This window comes from Bombina bombina, chromosome 5, assembly GCF_027579735.1.
Source record: "Bombina bombina isolate aBomBom1 chromosome 5, aBomBom1.pri, whole genome shotgun sequence".
In the NCBI taxonomy this organism is placed as follows: Eukaryota; Metazoa; Chordata; class Amphibia; order Anura; family Bombinatoridae; genus Bombina; species Bombina bombina.
The window spans coordinates 519,428,514-519,450,091 of NC_069503.1; the positions used below are offsets into that span (position 1 = coordinate 519,428,514).

A 21,578-nucleotide genomic window follows, 5' to 3' on the forward strand; every position below is an offset into this window, starting at 1 on the left:
TTTGATCCTGGCAATCAATCGAGGAAGCATCGGGAAGGGTGGAAACACATAAGCCATTTTGAAGTTCCAAGGTGCTGTCAGAGCATCTATCAGAACCGCTCCCGGGTCCCTGGACCTGGACCCGTAACAAGGAAGCTTGGCGTTCTGGCGTGACGCCATGAGATCCATATCTGGTTTGCCCCAACGCCGAAGTATTTGGGCAAAGACCTCCGGATGAAGTTCCCACTCCCCCGGATGAAAAGTCTGGCGACTTAGGAAATCCGCCTCCCAGTTCTCCACGCCTGGGATGTGGATCGCTGATAGGTGGCAAGAGTGAGACTCTGCCCAGAGAATTATCTTTGAGACTTCCATCATCGCTAGGGAACTCCTTGTCCCTCCTTGATGGTTGATGTAAGCCACAGTCGTGATGTTGTCCGACTGAAACCTGATGAACCTCAGAGATGCTAGCTGAGGCCAAGCTAGAAGGGCATTGAAAACTGCTCTTAATTCCAGAATGTTTATGGGAAGGAGACTCTCCTCCTGAGTCCATGATCCCTGAGACTTCAGGGAATTCCAGACAGCGCCCCAACCTAGCAGGCTGGCGTCTGTTGTTACAATCGTCCAATCTGGTCTGCTGAAGGGCATCCCCTTGGACAGATGTGGCCGAGAGAGCCACCATAGAAGAGAATTTCTGGTCTCTTGATCCAGATTCAGCATAGGGGAAAAATCTGAGTAATCCCCATTCCACTGACTTAGCATGCACAACTGCAGTGGTCTGAGATGCAGGCGTGCAAAGGGAACTATGTCCATTGCCGCTACCATTAAACCGATTACCTCCATGCATTGAGCCACTGACGGGTGTGGAATGGAATGAAGGACACGGCAAGCATTTAGGAGTTTTGTTAACCTGTCTTCTGTCAGGTAAATTTTCATTTCTACCGAATCTATAAGAGTCCCTAAGAAGGGAACTCTTGTGAGTGGCAATAGAGAACTCTTTTCTTCGTTCACCTTCCACCCATGTGACCTTAGAAATGCCAGTACTAACTCTGTATGAGACTTGGCAGCTTGGAAACTTGACGCTTGTATCAGAATGTCGTCTAGGTACGGAGCTACCGATATTCCTCGCGGTCTTAGTACCGCCAGAAGAGAACCCAGAACCTTTGTGAAGATTCTTGGAGCAGTAGCTAACCCGAAGGGAAGAGCTACAAACTGGTAATGCCTGTCTAGGAAGGCAAACCTTAGGTACCGGTAATGATCCTTGTGAATCGGTATGTGAAGGTACGCATCCTTTAAATCCACTGTGGTCATGTACTGACCCTTTTGGATCATGGGTAAGATTGTCCGAATAGTTTCCATTTTGAACGATGGAACTCTTAGGAATTTGTTTAGGATCTTTAAATCCAAGATTGGTCTGAAGGTTCCTTCTTTCTTGGGAACCACAAAAAGATTTGAGTAAAACCCTTGTCCGTGTTCCGACCGCGGAACCGGGTGGATCACTCCCATTAGTAAAAGATCTTGTACACAGCGTAGAAACGCCTCTTTCTTTATCTGGTTTGTTGACAACCTTGAAAGATGAAATCTCCCTTTTGGAGGAGAAGCTTTGAAGTCCAGAAGATATCCCTGAGATATGATCTCTAACGCCCAGGGATCCTGGACATCTCTTGCCCAAGCCTGGGCGAAGAGAGAAAGTCTGCCCCCCACTAGATCCGTTTCCGGATCGGGGGCCCTCAGTTCATGCTGTCTTAGTGGCAGCAGCAGGTTTTCTGGCCTGCTTGCCCTTGTTCCAGGTCTGGTTAGGTTTCCAGCCCTGTCTGTAGCGAGCAACAGTTCCTTCCTGTTTTGGAGCGGAGGAAGTTGATGCTGCTCCTGCCTTGAAGTTGCGAAAGGCACGAAAATTAGACTGTCTAGCCCTTGGTTTGGCTCTGTCTTGAGGCAGGGCATGTCCCTTACCTCCAGTAATGTCAGCGATAATTTCTTTCAAACCGGGCCCGAATAAGGTCTGCCCCTTGAAAGGTATGTTAAGCAATTTAGATTTAGAAGTCACATCAGCTGACCAGGATTTAAGCCACAGCGCTCTGCGCGCCTGAATGGCGAATCCGGAGTTCTTAGCCGTAAGCTTAGTTAAATGTACTACGGCATCAGAAATAAATGAATTAGCTAGCTTAAGGACTCTAAGCTTGTCTGTAATCTCATCCAATGTAGCTGAGCTAATGGTCTCTTCCAGAGACTCAAACCAGAATGCCGCCGCAGCCGTGACAGGCGCAATGCATGCAAGGGGTTGCAATATAAAACCTTGTTGAACAAACATTTTCTTAAGGTAACCCTCTAACTTTTTATCCATTGGATCTGAAAAGGCACAGCTATCCTCCACCGGGATAGTGGTACGCTTAGCTAAAGTAGAAACTGCTCCCTCCACCTTAGGGACCGTCTGCCATAAGTCCCGTGTGGTGGCGTCTATTGGAAACATTTTTCTAAATATAGGAGGGGGTGAGAAAGGCACACCGGGTCTATCCCACTCCTTGTTAACAATTTCTGTAAGCCTTTTAGGTATAGGAAAAACGTCAGTACACGTCGGTACCGCAAAATATTTATCCAGCCTACATATTTTCTCTGGGATTGCAACCGTGTTACAATCATTCAGAGCCGCTAATACCTCCCCTAGTAACACACGGAGGTTCTCAAGCTTAAATTTAAAATTTGAAATGTCTGAATCCAGTTTATTTGGATCAGATCCGTCACCCACAGAATGAAGCTCTCCGTCTTCATGTTCTGCAAATTGTGACGCAGTATCAGACATGGCCCTAGTATTTTCAGCGCACTCTGTTCTCACTCCAGAGTGGTCGCGTTTACCCCTAAGTTCTGGCAATTTAGATAAAACTTCAGTCATAACATTAGCCATGTCTTGCAAAATGATTTGTAATGGCCGCCCTGATGTACTTGGCGTCACAATATCACGCACCTCCTGAGCGGGAGATGCAGGTACTGACACGTGAGGAGAGTTAGTCGGCATAACTTCCCCCTCGTTGTCTGGTGAAATTTTCTTTACATGTACAGATTGGCTTTTACTTAAAGTAGCATCAATGCAATTAGTACACAAATTTCTATTGGGCTCCACATTGGCCTTTGAACATATTGCACAAAGAGATTCCTCTATGTCAGACATGTTTAAACAAACTAGCAATTAAACTAGCAAGCTTGGAAAATACTTTTCAAATAAATTTACAAGCAATATAAAAAACGTTACTGTGCCTTTAAGAAGCACACAAAAAACTGTCACAGTTGAAATAACATGAACCGGATTAGTTATAGAAACCAAATTTTCACATTAAATTTATTAATTTAGCAAAGGATTGCACCCACTAGCAAATGGATGATTAACCCCTTAATACCAAAAAAACGGATAACAATAAAAATATATACGTTTTTATCACAGTCAAAGCACAGTCTCACAGGTCTGCTGTGAGTGATTACCTCCCTCAAAACTAGTTTTGGAGACCCCTGAGCTCTGTAGAGACATCCTGGATCATGCAGGGAGAACAGGAAGACTTGTGACTGAATTTTTACTGCGCAGTAAAAGCGCCAAAATAGGCCCCTCCCACTCATACTACAACAGTGGGGAAGCTCAGTAAACTGATTTTATTCAAAACAAACGACAGCCATGTGGAAAAATAATGCCCATGAAAAATTTTCACCAAGTACCTCAGAGAAAAAACGATTAACATGCCAGTAAACGTTTTAAATATAAATATATGAGATGTTAATAAAAAGCCTGTTGCTAGTCGCTTTCACTGCAGAGAGGCTATAAGTTATATATATACAGTATTTTCTTAGTGAAGTGCCATTCCCCAGAAATACTTCAGTGTAAACATACACACATATCAGCCTGATACCAGTTACTACTACTGCATTTAAGGCTGTACTTACATTACATCGGTATTAGCAGTATTTTCTCAGTCAATTCCATTCCTTAGAAAATAATATACTGCAACATACCTCCTTGCAGGTGAACCCTGCCCGCTGTCCCCTGTTCTGAAGTTACCTCGCTCCTCAGAATGGCCGAGAACAGCAAATGGATCTTAGTTACGTCCGCTAAGATCATACACAACTCAGGTAGATTCTTCTTCTAATGCTGCCTGAGAAAAAACAACACACTCCGGTGCTGTTTAAAATAACAAACTTTTGATTGAAGAAATAAAAACTAATTTTAATAACCACAGTCCTCTCACACGTCCTATCTATTAGTTAGGTGCAAGAGAATGACTGGGTATGACGTAGAGGGGAGGAGCTATATAGCAGCTCTGCTTAGGTGATCCTCTTGCACTTCCTGTTAGGGAGGAGTTAATATCCCATAAGTAATGGATGACCCGTGGACTGACTACACTTAACAGGAGAAATTACTCTGTCGTCCCTTTTGTTTGTTTCTCTTATCCTGAGGGAGAAGGTGACCCTTACCTCCCGTGATATCAGAGATTATTTCTGTCAGGCCAGGTCCAAACATGGTCTTCCCCTTGTAAGGAATCGCTAAAAGCTTAGACTTAGGAGGATAAATCCGCAGACCAAGGCTTTAACCATAAGGCTCTGCGAGCTAGGACAGAAAAACTAGAAATATTTGCTCCTAGTTTGATAACTTGTAGGGAAGCATCCATAATAAAGGAATTAGCCAATTTAAGAGCTTTTATCCTGTCCTGGATCTCATCCAGGGGAGTTTCTGTCCTAATAGCATCAGACAACGCATCAAACCAATATGCCGGCACTAGTGACGGTAGCAATGCACACAGCTGGCTGCCATTGTAAGCCCTGGTGTACAAAAGGTATACCCGGTCTCTCCCACTCCTTAGCAATGATCTCAGAAGCTCAGTCTGGTACCAGAAAAACCTCTATTGAGGAAGGTACCTCAAAATATTTGTTCAGCTTACTGGATTTCTTGGGGTTAACAATGACCGTGGAGTCGCTGTCGTCCAGAGTAGCTAAAACCTCCTTAAGTAACAGACGGAGGTGTTCTAGCTTAAACCTGAAGGATACAACTTCAGTATCAGCAAGAGAAATTACACTGTCAGAATCTGAAATTGCACCTACTACGTTATCCTCCTCCTCCTCAGGCTTCTGTGAGGGGACATCTGCAATAGCAATAACTGCATCAGAAACCTCACTTACTGAATATCTGCTTTTTCTCTTATGCTTTCCCTGAAAAATTGGAAAAGCAGACAACGCATCTGAAACTGCAGAAGACATAAGAGAAGCAATGTCCTTTAAAGTAACTCCAGCGGGAGCTAGGGAGGAAGCGCAGGGCACTGCATGTGAGGGCGGTAAAATTTGGGATGCTTGAGGAGAAAGCTGAGGCACATATTGATTCCTATATTAGATTCCTGAACAGCATCCTCTTTAGAAAATGTTGGCTCAGAAAAAAGTCTATCCCTGTAGTTTAAAGTTCTCTCAATACATGAGGAACAGAAAGGGATTGGTGGTTCCACATTGGCATCAAAACATAGAGAGCAAGTGACAATTTGTAAGGCCTCTTGGTCCATTCTAACACACAAATAAAAAATTTGATATAAAGGGATTACATTTTATTAGTAAAATGCAAAAACCCCAAAAAAAACTTTACTGTCCCTTTAAATAATAAACGGTGCTGGAGGAGCTGAGGAATGGAAGCCTAGGTGAAAAGCTCTGTGCAGATTATCTGATATATTGGCAAAAAACAGATGTAGGTGGCAAGAAAACCAGCAAAAAGGGGGCTACAAGTAGGGAGACACACCTGCTACCTATATGGACCAAAGGAGAGTAACGACCTCTCAGACACAAAAAAACGCCATTTCTACAGCCCACGTGGAGCTGCTTGTATTACGGCTCCCAAAGTGAGCGCTCAGCTTAACGGAGGAAAACGGAGGGGATCACAGAGTAATCACCGCTCTGCACTGCATCTATGTGAGAGGTTAAGAGCAGAGGAAGGAGAAAGGAGGATAAGGAGTGACCGGCTTTTGCAGCTCCTAAGCAACGGAGCAACAGGTATGCAGAGAAGGCCTGATCACGTTAGTCAGACAGACTGGGGGCTGCAACCGGACAGTGTATAGAGGGACTAAAGGGTGAATGATTAATGGACAAGCTTCTATATAATACAAGGAGTCCTGCAATATAGGAAGAAGCTGTTCCCAAATGCCCATTATATGTTAGAGGGCTCATATGCTGCACAGAGTTATCAGGCACAGGGAGAGTGACTTTTTTATTTCAGCAGGCCCTGAACTTTACACTCCCTCAGCCAAGGGGCAATAATTATGTCACAGAGACCCAGATAATTAAATTAGAGATAAGTCCAGAGATAGTGACTTGAAAAGTTTTCAGATAAAAACTGCAGCGACCCAGAGTTAGGAGCTGACTTTGAAATGGAGGTGATGGTAACATCATGAAGTAAATGAGAGAGGCCACGCAGACACCATGATCCCGGATATTTAATAGAGACTCTTTGGGGGCCCATACTCTATGTTCCATTCTCCATACAAGATACAACTGGTACATCTATGTCTCATCATGCTCCTTTGATATGAAGATATACTTTATATATATATATATATATATATGAAGACATTTTAGTGACATATTGGCCTTTTAGTGTATATTATATATTCAAAAGTGCCTGAGGAAATATTGCTTGCAACCTTGTTGAGAATAAAGATTTGTGCACTTTTCCTGCTTACAGACAAACTGACCTTCTGAACACTACAATACTGCACGCCACGTTTGACACTGTGACAAGGATAAGCTAAGATGGCTGACAAAAAAAATTCTAAAGCATTGTTACTAAATAAACAATCCACGACTAAGCTCTTTTTTAAACCTATCAGAGGAGATAAGTTATCTGATACACAAATGCAACATTCTGATGAGGAGGGGGAGGTGGATGAGGGAACTAAAGATAGAATGGAGGACTCAAGGCCCATTACCAAAGCAGACTTGGATCACCTAATCTCCAAGCAGGACATTAATGTAAATTTTGAAAGACTGCTAGAAAAAATGGAGAACTTACAGAACTCTGTGACTAATAGCATAACAGAATTAAAACAAGAGATAGTTGACCTAGGATCACGAGTAAACTCCTAAGAAGAAAGTGGTGATTCAATGGTAGAAGATCTGAATGCAGTAACGGATAAAGTCACTTTTCAACAATCAGAAATAGAAGATATATACGATAAACTAGAAGACCTAGAGAATCGTAGCCGATGATCTAATCTGCGATTAAAAGGAGTCCCAGAATCGATAGGTCCTAAAGAGTTGAATTCATACTTGCTCAATCTTTTCCTAAGTATTACTGGTTCGGGAGGAGATGACAGATTTCAAATGGAAAGGGCGCATAGGGCACTTCGGCCTAAACCTAAGGGAGAAGAACCTCCCAGAGATGTTATTATCAAGATGTTGCGCTTCCAAGAGAGGGAAGAAATACTCGCAGCAGCGAGGAAAAATCTCACTTTTAAGTATCAAGGGAATGTCATTCAGTTTTTTCAGGACCTTTGCCTGAGGACTTTACAAAGAAGAAGCTCTCTTCGACCGCTTACTTCCTTACTGAGGAAAAATCAAGTTCCATATTGATGGGGCTTCCCTTTTGCCCTCCACATAACGTGGGAAAACAGGACATTCTCTATAAAGGATCCCCAGGAGATCCCAGAAACCTGTTGTAGGATGAAGATGGACCCTCCAGCTATGATACAGCAGGAAGCAACCTCTGATCAAACCAATCAGGGAGGAAAGCCCCGTCAGAAACAATGGTCCAAGATACCGGAGAAGAAGCGTAAGACCTGAACATATTAAAGCTCAACAGAAGGTTTATATGGATGGAGGAATTGAATTCCTTTTCTTTGAATTTAACTCGGCTGAAGCAGAGAAACAAGTTCTGAACTCTTATGGCCCGTAGGGACATATACCAGGGGTCAGATAAGTATGATGACATTATGCAAATGTTTTGTACTCTAGGTTATGCTTTTTCTGTTTATTTGGGCTGGAAGGGGGGGGGGGGTTGTCCTTTTTTTTCTGTGGACCTTGTCTAAGAGATCAATATTACAAGCAAGAAAACTATGTTTGTGGAAATAGACATTTCTCCCTTTTTTCTTTTTTTTTTCCACCTCACAGGTTTCGAGCAAGGACAGATTGTTGCAAGGTTTATCTCTGTTTGACATGCTTTATTATCCAGAAATGTTGACATTATTGCTATGTTTTGTCCTCTCTTACTTCTTATTCTTAGCTATATTTAAGATATACGTCATGCCATAATGATTAAGTGATGTTGATAACTGCACTTAGGTATACAATGTGTTGGAATCCTGTTGGGATTAACAAAGTTTATGTGTTCAATTTTTCTTGTTATTTAAGTTTTGTTTTTTCAAACCAGGTGTTTCCTTATAGGTATGGAGGGGAGAAGTTGAGGAAGTCTCGAGGTGTTAGTGAGATTCAGGTATTATGGATAAATGATGGAGGGAGAGTTTTCTGTGGTTCTGACAGACTTTCTGAGAAAGGACATTTATGGAAGCTAGGGAGGGAGATGGAGGGGACTACTGATGACACATAATATAAGACTAATCTCCCATAACGTTAGGGGATTAAATACAGATACTAAAAGGCGTACGGCAATGACACACTACCTGAAGTTAAAAGCAAACATTATATTTCTCCAGGAAACGCACTTTATATCCCAGACAGTTCCAAAATACTGGACACAACAGTTCCCCCATCACTTCCACTCTACGACAGATTCTAAAAAAAGGAGGGTGACAATTTTATTACATAAATCATTGGATTTTATACTTGATAGTGAAACTAGGGATAAAGAAGGTAGGTTTGTGATAGTAAGAGGCCCAATTCAGAATACTAAAGTTACTCTTTGCAATGTGTATGCACCCAACGAAACACAGAGTCTCTTCTTTGGGAAAATTTCGCAACATCTTACCCAGTGGTCACAAGAGAGAATAATTTTGGTGGGGGATTTCAATGTTTCCATGACCTCCTTCTCGGGGGAGGGAACTAGGGGACAGTCAAGTAAACAACATCGCCATAATGCAATTGTCAAGTCAATTAGGGATTCAATGGGAGCGCACAATCTTATAGACTCATGGGAAGTGGTGGGTAATTCTAAACATGACTACACATATTACTCACCGGCACACAACTCATACTCAACTTTAGATTATGTCTTTGTGAGTCAAATAATGACTCCTAATTTGGTTGCATCAAGCACACAACCATGTGTTTGGTCAGATCATTCACTAGTAATCTTAGAATTAGCAGGTATATTGAATTTCTCACGGCCAAGATCATGGACATATAACCCAACACTCCTTAAGAATCCAGAAATATGCGAGAGGATAAGAATAGCATTGAGGGAATATTGGCAGTTAAATGAAAGGACTACGGGTAATCCGCTGATGATTTGGGCTGCACACAAACCAGTGTTGAGGGGTTTGCTTATTAAAGAGAAATCGATGGCGGTAAGGAAATCGATACAAATAGTAAACACACTTCAGAGAGAGGTGGAGACACTTGAGCAAGATCATAGGCGTACTCTATCATTGGGGGTATATAAGTCCCTTCAGTCTACACGAAAAGAACTGTCCACAATTTTAAATGAAAACTCCATTCGTGCAGCTTTGAGGTTGAGGGCGCACTACTACGTGTATGCAAACAAGACAGATAAATATCTGGCATATAAACTGAGGGCGAGAACCAAGTTCTTTGCCATTCCCTCCATCCACAGACAGGGAGAGGCTCCCACTTCAAATCCTCAGGAGATAACCGAAACATTTGCTCAGTATTATGAGAATCTTTATGATGGGAAAAAGGTGGCCTCGGGGGATCTCACTCAGCAGACTAATGATCTTCTAGGACAGGCTAATATACCGTTAATTCAGGACTGAGACCTTACAAAACTTAATGCAGATATTACAGCTATGGAAATATTAACAGTAATTAGAGACCTTAAGATGGGAAAGCACGGGGCCCAGACGGACTAACAGGGGAATACTATAAATTATTTAAGAAAGAGTTATTACCCCATTTGCTGACTTTCTGTAATGGTATACTGGCGGGAGGGGTATTACCTTGAGATATGTTACAGGCTAAGATAGTGGTGATACCTAAAGTAGGGAAAAATCCGAAGTACTGTCAAAATTATAGGCCTATTTCCCTGATCAATACAGACCTCAAAATATTCACAAAAATAATGGCTAACAGACTTAAATTAATTCTACCAACACTAGTTCATAAAGAACAAGTGGGATTTATTAAGGAAAGGGAGGCCCCGGACAATGTGAGGAGAATCTTGACCCTAGTAGATTACTTAACGCAGACTAAGACGCCATCACTACTTTTATCACTTGACGCAGAAAAGGAGTTTGATAGGGTAGATTGGTCTTTTATGTTTAAAGTTTAAGATAGAATGGGTTTTAAGGGAGCCTTTATAAGGGCACTTTTAGCCATATACTCAAGACCGACAGCGGTGGTGGGAGCGGCAGGTTACATTTCAAGGTCCATAGATATTTTAAATGGGACCCGCCAAGGGTGTCCACTCTCCCCACTTTTATTTGCCATTAGCATCGAACCACTTGCAGCGCTTATTAGGCAATCGGTGGATGTGTCAGGGGTGCAGGTGGCCAACGAAGAATATAAATTGACGTTATTTGCGGATGACGTTCTATCGACGTTGACCAGACCCCTGATTTCTCTACCTAACTTGTACGATATCTTGGGAAAATTTTCAGAGATTTCGGGTTACAAGGTTAACCTGGATAAATGCGAAGCTCTACCGATATGTCTTCCATCTCATACAAAAAAGACGGTAGAACTAAATTTCAATCTTACATGGGCAAAAACTCACATCACTTACTTGGGAGTTAGGATCAACAGTACCTTCTCAGAACTATACGGATTAAATTACGTACCTATTTATAAAGCCATTAGGAGGGACCTAAATAGCTGGAAAAGGGGTAGATTTTCATGGTATGGGAGACTGTCGGCTATAAAGATGAATGTCCTCCCTAGGATTTTGTACCTTTTAAGAGATTTGCCGATTGGGATCCCCCTGGCAGATCTAAATGCCTTGCAATCGGATCTATTTCGTTTTCTAAGGGGGGATGGGAAGGCAAGAATAGCTTCACAGACACTGAAACAACATAGACAGATGGGGGGAGTGGGAGTTCCGAATCTAGTGGATTATTATCAAGCCTCCAGGCTGGCACAATCTGTCATCTTAGAGAAAAACTTTCAGGGAGTAATCTGGCCAAGAATAGAAGTGGATATCGAAGGTTGCGAGAGCCCGGCGGATATCCTATGGGATCCCTCATGGAATGCAAAAAAACAGAATTTATGTTTACCTGATAAATTACTTTCTCCAACGGTGTGTCCGGTCCACGGCGTCATCCTTACTTGTGGGATATTCTCTTCCCCAACAGGAAATGGCAAAGAGCCCAGCAAAGCTGGTCACATGATCCCTCCTAGGCTCCGCCTTCCCCAGTCATTCGACCGACGTAAAGGAGGAATATTTGCATAGGAGAAACCATATGATACCGTGGTGACTGTAGTTAAAGAAAATAAATTATCAGACCTGATTAAAAAACCAGGGCGGGCCGTGGACCGGACACACCGTTGGAGAAAGTAATTTATCAGGTAAACATAAATTCTGTTTTCTCCAACATAGGTGTGTCCGGTCCACGGCGTCATCCTTACTTGTGGGAACCAATACCAAAGCTTTAGGACACGGATGAAGGGAGGGAGCAAATCAGGTCACCTAGATGGAAGGCACCACGGCTTGCAAAACCTTTCTCCCAAAAATAGGCTCAGAAGAAGCAAAAGTATCAAACTTGTAAAATTTAGTAAAAGTGTGCAGTGAAGACCAAGTCGCTGCCTTACATATCTGATCAACAGAAGCCTCGTTCTTGAAGGCCCATGTGGAAGCCACAGCCCTAGTGGAATGAGCTGTGATTCTGTCAGGAGGCTGCCGTCCGGCAGTCTCGTAAGCCAATCTGATGATGCTTTTAATCCAAAAAGAGAGAGAGGTAGAAGTTGCTTTTTGACCTCTCCTTTTACCAGAATAAACAACAAACAAGGAAGATGTTTGTCTAAAATCCTTTGTAGCATCTAAATAGAATTTTAGAGCACGAACAACATCCAAATTGTGCAACAGACGTTCCTTCTTTGAAACTGGATTCGGACACAAAGAAGGCACGACTATCTCCTGGTTAATGTTTTTGTTAGAAACAACTTTCGGAAGAAAACCAGGTCTAGTACGTAAAACCACCTTATCTGCATGGAACACCAGATAAGGAGGAGAACACTGCAGAGCAGATAATTCTGAAACTCTTCTAGCAGAAGAAATTGCAACCAAAAACAAAACTTTCCAAGATAATAACTTAATATCAACGGAATGTAAGGGTTCAAACGGAACCCCCTGAAGAACTGAAAGAACTAAATTGAGACTCCAAGGAGGAGTCAAAGGTTTGTAAACAGGCTTGATTCTAACCAGAGCCTGAACAAAGGCTTGAACATCTGGCACAGCTGCCAGCTTTTTGTGAAGTAACACAGACAAGGCAGAAATCTGTCCCTTCAAGGAACTTACAGATAATCCTTTCTCCAAACCTTCTTGAAGAAAGGATAGAATCTTAGGAATTTTTACCTTGTCCCAAGGGAATCCTTTAGATTCACACCAACAGATATATTTTTTCCATATTTTGTGGTAAATTTTTCTAGTTACAGGCTTTCTGGCCTGAACAAGAGTATCAATGACAGAATCTGAGAATCCTTGCTTTGATAAGATCAAGCGTTCAATCTCCAAGCAGTCAGTTGGAGTGAGACCAGATTCGGATGTTCGAACGGACCTTGAACAAGAAGGTCTCGTCTCAAAGGTAGCTTCCATGGTGGAGCCAATGACATATTCACCAGGTCTGCATACCAAGTCCTGCGTGGCCACGCAGGAGCTATCAAGATCACCGATGCCCTCTCCTGCTTGATCCTGGCTACCAGCCTGGGGATGAGAGGAAACGGCGGGAATACATAAGCTAGTTTGAAGGTCCAAGGTGCTACTAGTGCATCTACTAGAGTCGCCTTGGGATCCCTGGATCTGGACCCGTAGCAAGGAACCTTGAAGTTCTGACGAGAGGCCATCAGATCCATGTCTGGAATGCCCCACAGATGAGTAATTTGGGCAAAGATTTCCGGATGGAGTTCCCACTCCCCCGGATGAAATGTCTGACGACTCAGAAAATCCGCTTCCCAATTTTCCACTCCTGGGATGTGGATTGCAGACAAGTGGCAGGAGTGAGTCTCCGCCCATTGAATGATTTTGGTCACTTCTTCCATCGCCAGGGAACTCCTTGTTCCCCCCTGATGGTTGATGTACGCAACAGTTGTCATGTTGTCTGATTGAAACCGTATGAACTTGGCCTTTGCTAGCTGAGGCCAAGCCTTGAGAGCATTGAATATCGCTCTCAGTTCCAGAATATTTATCGGTAGAAGAGATTCTTCCCGAGACCAAAGACCCTGAGCTTTCAGGGGTCCCCAGACCGCGCCCCAGCCCACCAGACTGGCGTCGGTCGTGACAATTACCCACTCTGGTCTGCGGAAGCTCATCCCCTGTGACAGGTTGTCCAGGGACAACCACCAACGGAGTGAATCTCTGGTCCTCTGATTTACTTGTATCGTCGGAGACAAGTCTGTATAGTCCCCATTCCACTGACTGAGCATGCACAGTTGTAATGGTCTTAGATGAATGCGCGCAAAAGGAACTATGTCCATTGCCGCTACCATCAAACCTATTACTTCCATGCACTGCGCTATGGAAGGAAGAGGAACAGAATGAAGTATTTGACAAGAGTTCAGAAGTTTTGTTTTTCTGGCCTCTGTCAGAAAAATCCTCATTTCTAAGGAGTCTATTATTGTTCCCAAGAAGGGAACCCTTGTTGACGGAGATAGAGAACTCTTTTCTACGTTCACTTTCCATCCGTGAGATCTGAGAAAGGCCAGGACAATGTCCGTATGAGCCTTTGCTTGAGGAAGGGACGACGCTTGAATCAGAATGTCGTCCAAGTAAGGTACTACTGCAATGCCCCTTGGTCTTAGCACCGCTAGAAGGGACCCTAGTACCTTTGTGAAAATCCTTGGAGCAGTGGCTAATCCGAACGGAAGTGCCACAAACTGGTAATGCTTGTCCAGGAATGCGAACCTTAGGAACCGATGATGTTCCTTGTGGATAGGAATATGTAGATACGCATCCTTTAAATCCACCGTGGTCATGAATTGACCTTCCTGGATGGAAGGAAGAATTGTTCGAATGGTTTCCATTTTGAACGATGGAACCTTGAGAAACTTGTTTAGGATCTTGAGATCTAAGATTGGTCTGAACGTTCCCTCTTTTTTGGGAACTACGAACAGATTGGAGTAGAACCCCATCCCTTGTTCTCCTAATGGAACAGGATGAATCACTCCCATTTTTAACAGGTCTTCTACGCAATGCAAGAATGCCTGTTTTTTTATGTGGTCTGAAGACAATTGAGACCTGTGGAACCTCCCCCTTGGGGGAAGCCCCTTGAATTCCAGAAGATAACCTTGGGAGACTATTTCTAGCGCCCAAGGATCCAGAACATCTCTTGCCCAAGCCTGAGCGAAGAGAGAGAGTCTGCCCCCCACCAGATCCGGTCCCGGATCGGGGGCCAACATCTCATGCTGTCTTGGTAGCAGTGGCAGGTTTCTTGGCCTGCTTTCCTTTGTTCCAGCCTTGCATTGGTCTCCAGGCTGGTTTGGCTTGAGAAGTATTACCCTCCTGCTTAGAGGACGTAGCACTTGGGGCTGGTCCGTTTCTGCGAAAGGGACGAAAATTAGGTTTATTTTTGGCCTTGAAAGACCTATCCTGAGGAAGGGCGTGGCCCTTGCCCCCAGTGATATCAGAGATAATCTCTTTCAAGTCAGGGCCAAACAGCGTTTTCCCCTTGAAAGGAATGTTAAGCAATTTGTTCTTGGAAGACGCATCCGCTGACGAAGATTTTAACCAAAGCGCTCTGCGCGCCACAATAGCAAACCCAGAATTTTTCGCCGCTAACCTAGCCAATTGCAAAGTGGCATCTAGGGTGAAAGAATTAGCCAATTTGAGAGCACGAATTCTGCCCATAATCTCCTCATAAGAAGAAGAATTATTATTGATCGCCTTTTCTAGCTCATCGAACCAGAAACACGCGGCTGTAGTGACAGGGACAATGCATGAAATTGGTTGTAGAAGGTAACCTTGCTGAACAAACATCTTTTTAAGCAAACCTTCTAATTTTTTATCCATAGGATCTTTGAAAGCACAACTATCTTCTATGGGTATAGTGGTGCGTTTGTTTAGAGTAGAAACCGCCCCCTCGACCTTGGGGACTGTCTGCCATAAGTCCTTTCTGGGGTCGACCATAGGAAACAATTTTTTAAATATGGGGGGAGGGACGAAAGGTATACCGGGCCTTTCCCATTCTTTATTTACAATGTCCGCCACCCGCTTGGGTATAGGAAAAGCTTCGGGGGGCCCCGGGACCTCTAGGAACTTGTCCATTTTACATAGTTTCTCTGGAATGACCAAATTCTCACAATCATCCAGAGTGGATAACACCTCCTTAAGCAGAGCGCGGAGATGTTCCAACTTAAATTTAAATGTAATCACATCAGGTGCAGCTTGTTGAGAAATTTTCCCTGTATCTGAAATTTCTCCCTCAGACAAAACCTCCCTGGCCCCCTCAGACTGGTGTAGGGGCCCTTCAGAACCAATATCATCAGCGTCCTCATGCTCTTCAGTATTTTCTAAAACAGAGCAGTCGCGCTTTCGCTGATAAGTGGGCATTTTGGCTAAAATGTTTTTGATAGAATTATCCATTACAGCCGTTAATTGTTGCATAGTAAGGAGTATTGGCGCGCTAGATGTACTAGGGGCCTCCTGTGTGGGCAAGACTGGTGTAGACGAAGGAGGGGATGATGCAGTACCATGCTTACTCCCCTCACTTGAGGAATCATCTTGGGCATCATTTTCTCTAAATTTTGTGTCACATAAATCACATCTATTTAAATGAGAAGGAACCTTGGCTTCCCCACATTCAGAACACAGTCTATCTGGTAGTTCAGACATGTTAAACAGGCATAAACTTGATAACAAAGTACAAAAAACGTTTTAAAATAAAACCGTTACTGTCACTTTAAATTTTAAACTGAACACACTTTATTACTGCAATTGCGAAAAAGTATGAAGGAATTGTTCAAAATTCACCAAAATTTCACCACAGTGTCTTAAAGCCTTAAAAGTATTGCACACCAAATTTGGAAGCTTTAACCCTTAAAATAACGGAACCGGAGCCGTTTTTATATTTAACCCCTTTACAGTCCCTGGTATCTGCTTTGCTGAGACCCAACCAAGCCCAAAGGGGAATACGATACCAAATGACGCCTTCAGAAAGTCTTTTCTATGTATCAGAGCTCCTCACACATGCATCTGCATGTCATGCTTCTCAAAAACAAGTGCGCAATACAGGCGCGAAAATGAGACTCTGCCTATGATTAGGGAAAGCCCCTAGAGAATAAGGTGTCCAATACAGTGCCTGCCGGTTATTTTACAAAATTCCCAAGATTAAAATAATTCCTCAAGGCTATGGAGTATAAAATATGTTTATATATAAATCGATTTAGCCCAGAAAATGTCTACAGTCTTAAAAAGCCCTTGTGAAGCCCTTTTTTTTCTGTCTGTAATAAAAATGGCTTACCGGATCCCATAGGGAAAATGACAGCTTCCAGCATTACATCGTCTTGTTAGAATGTGTCATACCTCAAGCAGCAAAAGTCTGCTCACTGTTCCCCCAACTGAAGTTAATTCCTCTCAACAGTCCTGTGTGGAAACAGCCATCGATTTTAGTAACGGTTGCTAAAATCATTTTCCTCTTACAAACAGAAATCTTCATCTCTTTTCTGTTTCAGAGTAAATAGTACATACCAGCACTATTTTAAAATAACAAACTCTTGATTGAATAATAAAAACTACAGTTAAACACTAAAAAACTCTAAGCCATCTCCGTGGAGATGTTGCCTGTACAACGGCAAAGAGAATGACTGGGGAAGGCGGAGCCTAGGAGGGATCATGTGACCAGCTTTGCTGGGCTCTTTGCCATTTCCTGTTGGGGAAGAGAATATCCCACAAGTAAGGATGACGCCGTGGACCGGACACACCTATGTTGGAGAAAGCTCACATATAGATAACCAGTGACACAAGAGACAATACATACCTGGCATAAGATAGCCAAAAAGATGGGGTTACTTAACCCTCATTCACTATTACTACCCTTGAAATTTCTGTTGCCCGTGGAACTTAGAAAAGTAGTGGGGAAATGGGTAAATAAGGGCGTATATAGGGTGGCAGATTTTCTATATAGAACAGCAATACTTACTTTTAATCAGATCAGAGATAAAATCCAACCATGCACATTGAATTGGTTTCTCTACTTACAGATTTCTCTGGAAAGGATATGCAGCACACAATCCAGGGGGAAGCATGCGATATCTCAGATTTACTTGGCGTTGCAAGGGAGGAAAACCACCCTTAAATCTCCCCTTATGGAGAGATGGGAGAGAGATGTAGGGGAAGTGAGAGAAAAGGAAATTTGGGAAAAGATTTTATCTGAAACCGGGAAGGGTATGCTCAGTGCAGTTATGAAGGAAAATTGTTTGAAGGTGGCCTTTAGATGGTACCTTACGCCGGAACGGACAGCTCACATTCCCTCCCTGAATAGTGCAGTTTGTTATAGAGGTTGTGGGAAGAGAGGGACATACAGGCATATGTGGTGGGATTGCTCAAAAGTACAACCACTATGGGAGAGACTCTCAAAATTACTTAGCGACACATTAGATGAAGAGATTGAGCTAACAATAACCCAGGCACTTCTGCATGAAAAGGTAAGACCGTTAAATTCAGCGATCAACACTTTCATTAAGACTCTTTGTACTTGTGTGCGTATCTGTATAGCTAGACATTGGAAGGTGGGTGCACCGGGGTGGGCAGAGGTACTGGATAAAATAAAAGATACCTACATAATACCTACATAATGTCAGAATTAGCAGCATGGGCACAAGGGAATACTGAACAGTTTCAAAAAGTATGGTTTTACTGGATTATGAAGGGCTATACCCGACCACACACCACTCAGGAGGGAGATGAGAGAGAGAGATCATGACAGTAAGGAGGATAAGAAGGGATTCGAGGAAATCCATTAATGTCTGACATATAATGCTTGGACACACTTGACATATTTGATTTCTTTAGTAAGGTTATGATAGTAGACTTTATTACATAACCTGGAGAGTTTGGAAACACCTGCTGGGGGGAGGGGGGGGGGGTAGAAGGGGAAGTTAAGTCTTAAGTTTATAATGTTTTGTTTATTATAAGCCAATATAAAGGGTGAGGCAATTTTAAGCATACTGGACTCTGTACTTAGTAGAGCTGGTAACTGAAGTAAGTGAGAGGGAGTCACAGTACCTGTTTGCTTGATGTATGTGTATACTTTAGCCCCCCTTTACTTAATGCCTATGACTTGTACTATGTTTATAAGAAATTCAATAAAAAGAATTTCAATTAAATAAACTGTAACTTTTTTTCTCTTATATATCGCTTAAGAAAATTTAGTATCGATAGGCTTAAAACGTTAAAGTAAACTTGTAAACACCTCAGAAACACTCTGCTGAGGTGCCTACCTCCTCTGAGCAGGAGCCGTATCTTCCCACAACTAGGATTTTAGACGCACTGACGGTCTCCGGAGTTACCATACAGTCATGTCGGTCTCAGGAGATTATACGCAGCTATGATATATATATATATGCATAGTAGTCTTTCTACCATGGAGCGGAGTAAAAGGAAAACTGGTGCGCAATAAAAAGCTACTTGAAGCCCTTCCTGGGGTACAAGATTAAGAGCCTGGACAAGGTTTCAAATATTGTCTTTATATGCTTGGGATACCTATGCAATTTTAAAGGCCTTTTAAAATAAAGTGTCTGGAAAAACTTTTCTATTCTAGCTAGATATATATGCTAAGAAATTTCAGTGTAGTTATTTATCAAATAAGGGGACACATAATTTATATTGTTTTACTTAAGTCAGTTGCATTTTAAAAAAATCGAAACTATTTTAAACTGATATATTTACTACTACAAAGTAAGAACCTTAAGGGGTGGGGAGAACTTCTGCTTGGTGGCCGTGTTTGATTGCTGACATTGGTGGTTCCACTGCAGCCAATTACAATTTATAGAATATTCAAAGCTCTGGAGTTTGAACCTGCATTGCACTATTTTGAAATTTGCTTTGCAACAAACTACTACCTCCGATGATGAGAACAATGGTGTTCTTTTAACAGTGGAAGATATTAAGTTTGTAAGAATATGTTACCAATAAAAATGTTTGAACATCCGATAAAGAAAAAAAATATATATAAAATTCCACATTTTTTAAGCTGTAGATAAAGAATATAGGTTTATATAGGTATTTGTAAATGCCCAAAGATCTAAAGTAGGTAAACGATGTGAGAACTAAAAATTCAGTGCTGGAACATCTAGCAGATGTCAAATGGGGCACTATGTTCCGGGGTCAACACAATACATGGCGATCAGATTTTTTTGCAATTGACGAGGTTAGATACAGCCGTAGAAAGGGTGATCTAAATAAGGTGTTGCTACAAAGGAATGCAAATGGATATATGAACTTCAAAGTCGTTCACCATTAGGCCTGGATGAGGATTTTTATTTTGGCTACATCCTATAACGTATGCGTCCTGCTGACAATAAACTCATATATTGGTTCTATGAGTTTTAACAACCTGTTGATTAAGGGGTTAAGGGGACATTGATAAGATGTGAAACTGTAGTATATTAAATATGAGGTATCCGGTAAAATACTGATCTCATCGGATTGTTATTGTTTAGAGGATTCAATTTTTAAATATACAATTTCTGGTTTTGAATGAAGATTCCTCAAATGGTCATTATGCTAAAAATACTGTCTTGTCTTCTTTTGCATTACTGTACGGTTTAGAAAAAAGTATCATGTGATGCACAGCACTACTAATAGGTGCACGATAGACCGGCTCCTACAACAAAAAAAGTATGACTGACAGTAGTTTTATGTGACACTTACTCTGTATATAATGGGTTAAAGGAGTTCAACTTAAGTATAATTGATCTTTCCTCTTTGTTTTGCTGATTTTGTTTAGCTGCCTCTCATCAAGTCTGATTGTAACTCTGACTTATTCAGCGGGCTATTAATGATGAATGTTCCAGATCTACTGTTTAGTTGTTATGGATATCATTGCAGCACTCTAAAGAGTTCAAATGCCTGATTGACGTAACTAATGGCAGGTACCACTTCCGTCTGAATAATTGTTTTGATGTTACTATGACAATGGACGGATATAAAAATACTATGAGGTTGTAGATCGGACCCTTACCCTAATGAAGTCACTATTAGTGATTAAACAAGTCGATTGGCGGTGCCTGAGGCAATAAAGATACAAGTATCTTTGTTTGGATACAAGTTGATACATTTTATATATATACAGGTGGCCCTCGTTTTACAACGGTTCATTTTACACCGTTTCAGAATAACAACCTTTTTTTCCAGTCATGTGACTGCTATTGAAAAGCATTGAGAAGCAGTACATTTATTAAAATAGCCAATAGGTGGAGCTGTCAGCTTGTGTTGCAGCAAAGCCAAGCAAGCTGAAATTAATGAATTTAACCAGACCTGAGCTATCAAGCAGATTTCAAAGGAACAAGATATTCCTGTCTATAAATCAGTTCAGATTGGAATGCATAGAAAGAACTGTTTGCAGAAAAATGCAAGTAAAGTCTGTGTTGTGTGATTATTTTATTAGGTTTATAATGCTGTTTAGCATTTAAAGTCTTCATTTCAAAGCTTTAAAAATAATGTATTAGGTGTTACTTATGCCAATTTTGAGAGGGACCTGGAACCTATCTCCCTCACTTCCCATTGACTTACATTATAAAAAGGGTTTCAATTTACAACGGTTTCCATTTACAACCATTCCTCCTGGAACCTAACCCCGGCGTAAACTGAGGGCTACATATATATATATATATAATGAAAAATAATTAACCATTTATACTTATAGATACCTGTGACTTAGCTTATATCAGTACATGATACTGTATCAAGGCTTAATAAATATAGAATATAAAGGAGTGTATGTGAACTACAGTTTTGGTCTCTATTTAGAAATAGGCAGAGTTACTTGCAGGTAGAACGATGCCTTTGAACACCTAGGTATGCCTGTTTGAATGTTTGTGAAAGGAATTTACCTTCCCTAGACCCTTTAGGATTTTTTAAATGACATTTGCACTCTGCATCTCATGCCATATCCTTCTCATGCCCCATGTTTTTAATATTTTCCTGGAAAGTGGGCTTTTGCTATTAAGCAGGGAAGCCAGTTACAATGTTTAGCTTTTCCTGTACAGCTGTTGTCTGTCTTTTTTTAAATGGTATTAATGGGCTGTCATTTGGTGCATATATATATATATATATATCAGCATATTAGCAAACACTTCGAAACGCGTAAGGT

The 21,578-nt window shown here is 41.8% G+C and overlaps 1 protein-coding gene across 1 annotated transcript in view; it reads right to left on the minus strand.

Annotated features, from left to right (window-relative positions):
* DPY19L1 (dpy-19 like C-mannosyltransferase 1) overlaps window positions 1–21,578 on the minus strand; it is a 550,250-nt gene that overhangs the window by 172,170 nt on the left and 356,502 nt on the right. The gene's annotated exons all lie outside the window — the stretch shown is intronic.